The sequence below is a fragment of the Ostrea edulis genome, chromosome 2, assembly GCF_947568905.1.
Source record: "Ostrea edulis chromosome 2, xbOstEdul1.1, whole genome shotgun sequence".
Classification (NCBI taxonomy): Eukaryota; Metazoa; Mollusca; class Bivalvia; order Ostreida; family Ostreidae; genus Ostrea; species Ostrea edulis.
In genome coordinates, this window is record NC_079165.1 from 92,224,637 (window position 1) to 92,227,960 (window position 3,324).

General features: G+C 32.3%; 1 pseudogene; it reads left to right on the forward strand.

Annotated features, from left to right (window-relative positions):
- LOC125680136 (uncharacterized) overlaps positions 1-3,324 on the forward strand; it is a 32,733-nt pseudogene extending 29,409 nt beyond the window's left edge.

The following is a 3,324-nucleotide window of genomic DNA, read 5'->3' on the forward strand; positions in this document are numbered from 1 at the left end:
CTCATCCTCTCTCCTTTTTCAAAATTATTGGGGCGACATCCAAACTTCCACCAGAGTTCGTTTGCTCACAAACCAAACTCTTCCACTTAGGCATTATGGGATAGCGATTTCGTACGCCGCGTATACTGTGACGTCACTGTAGAATGACGAAAAAACATAACGTCAAACGTAAACAACTTTCAAAACAAGAACGTAAACATCAAATTCATCACTTTACACAATAATTTAAACAGAGTCTCTCTACTTTTTAATGATCTTTTGATCATTTTATGTTTAAAATAAAATCCATACTTTTATATTAATGCTTTTAATATTAATATCTTCAGACTTTTAACTGCGAACTACTTCTTTAGTGTAATTTGTCTGCGTGATAATCGCGGACTCACAATATACAAATCTGTATATTGTGGTGCGTCACATAGGAGAGGTCTATCGTAGGTGACGTAATGAGGCCTCGACGGGGAGTTTGGGGCGACATCTATTAGTTCCTTATTGAGATTTCGTCTACTTAGACCGGCGTAAGTGGTGTATGTGTACACGTGCATACATCCAATTTATGTACATGTAAATCATTTCATGATCTGTAGAGATTCATATAAAACTTTGTCTCAGGATATAAGATATATCACACATTACACGTATACATTTATCATATAAGCAAAATCATCAAATCATAAAAATTCAGTTTGTTACTTTCGTTTTACATTTACATTGTGCAAAGCCTCTCTAGAATATATTTTTAGATAAAATGTAAAATTTAATGGTAAACCACATGTATCTTATAATAGTTATAGTTTAGCATAGTTCAAATTATTATTCAAGGTTGTAAATATGCTCAAACATCACAGGTCTTATGAAAATATGATAATGTATATTTTTTCAAGATTTTAAGGGGGGGGGGGTGTACTTGTTGTAGAGCTGATAGCTTCTAAAATAATACGTCAACATATGAATTTCTTACTCAAATCCTTATTCTAAAATAATATTATGTAAATCAAAAACAATTAATTCAAGGTTTAGTCCATAAAGATTAGGGAAAAGACCAATATTGACGTCAAATGGTATTTCCTACAGTACTTCCTGTAACATGTTTGGGCTCACAAAGTATACATTGTGAAAATATTTATTCCAATTTATTAGAATAAATGATTACATACCATTAAATAAAGGGTATATAGTCTATGTTGCTTATTACAGTCCATTTGTTTGGGAAAATAATAATTAATAAGAAAATAAAGGAGGAATGCATTTTCCTTAATGTTGATGGGGTGCTTACTTCTGAGAAGCAATAACAGTGAAAATAGCATGTCAACATATATTTTTTTCAATGTCTATCTATTACTGGAATGTATATTTATCTTGTAAAGGCAATTTTGTCGTGATTGAGTCCATTTAAGGCCGAGTATAGATCTACCTTAAGTATTTCTTCAAACTGGAGTTTGCCATAGTCGTAAAAATAAACAATGTATTCTTTGACTTTTTGAAATTCTTTACGTGTTTAGTTAGCTGAATGCATGAAGGCGGTCCGACAGTCTTTAGGTAGTACTATTCGAGTCCTGGAGGAGTTTGATTTTTTAAATGATGATTTTACTAAAATTAACATTTTTTCCTTACGGCAGACTTTTATATATCTCACAACATTACAACACATTTTATTCCGTGAATCATGTTATAGTCTATGGCATGTCAAACGTTGCAATATTTGATCTTTTTCATTTGTATTGTATAATTTTCCATTTGTATTCTATGTTTTCCATTTGCATTGTATATTTTTTCATTTGCATTGTATAATATAGTCCTTGAAAATTACAACAGCTTTCGTTTTGACATTGTTAGTAAGTGGTTTCTTTTACTGCAGCTTGCAAAATAGCTACCCAGTCTACACCGGAAACAAAATCTACAACCGTCCGGCCGTCCACAGTAGAGGAAACGGGGAAAAGTGGATGTTCTTGTTGAAAAAGGAGTCATGTAGATCATAAGTGATCACTAGTGATGTAACCTACAAACTGGATTCACGTGGCATTGTTTGTTTTGTGATAATAAAACAATCATTAGCAATATTCAGTGGAAAGCATCAGCCAAAGAATACGAGGACTTGAATTTTGAACATTTCTTGTTTAAAGATTTTTTTAAAAAACTTTTGACTTATAAATTAATCTTGTGTTGTTCTACCTGTGATAATTTTGCCTATGCCACCTTGTGTTTTTTTTTTTTTTTTGCTTACGTATGATAAAACGAGAAGGGGATTTTAGGTGCACGTTTTTCTATATAATTTCACCAGGTGTATCAGCGCGTGTAAATACTAGTGTATGTTATCACAGACCATTAGACATATCAGACCACCTTGTTATATTTCATGGTTTAAATGGTGTAATAGATTGTAAATTTGTTTTGTACCTCGGCCTTTACATAAAATACAATTTAAAAGTAAAATAAAAAAAAGTACGATTATATTACATACCGGGTATTGGGTATGTATTTAACTGTAAAACATACTGTTTTCTAGATCAGACTGTTTTTCTAGACCAAACTGTTTTTCTAGACCAGACTGCTTTCATTTAGATTACAAATGCAATGACGTTGCAAGAAATCCTAATATCATATTATATGTAAACCGAGCATTTGTTCGGCGACCTTGAAGTGATGTACAATAGATATACGAGTTTTTGTTCGGCGACCTTGAAGTGATGTACAATAGATATACGAGTTTTATATTTTAAAGTAAGATTTAATGTTACTAGCGGTGTCCTCTAGTTCATCTACATTAAGTGTATCCCCTATTGTACTTGTAATTAACACGCTGTTTGTAGCGTGTGTATTTCAAACTACTATAGTGATGCGTCTTTCTCCCTCATCTTTAATGATTAATCTTTTCTTCCTGTTTGATAAATACGTCGATGTGCAGTCTATGTGTAAGTCATTGTTTCATTAGTGGACAATTCGTGTTACAACACCAATCCTTTTTGGTTTGTACAATGAAAATATTTCATAGGTAAATTTACTCGTTCCTGTAATACATACAGGTTATTGTTCAACATCTTCTCAAGCACAAACCATGCACCAGAAATCTTTACAAATTAATTAAACCATATAATTTACAATTAAGGTAAATGAACAAAAGCATGAACTAGACCAAGTCCATCTCATTTTCACAATCCGTAACGAGTCTCTCTATAACCGTAATATATTGGCGAACGATAAAAATTCTTCCCCATACGGAAAGAATACGGCATGAGGGTAATGTTGCCCCTCTTTGGTATTCATTTTGAAACCAATGTTTTTATGTCATGTTTGTTTTTGCAATACAACACGGTATAGGACCAA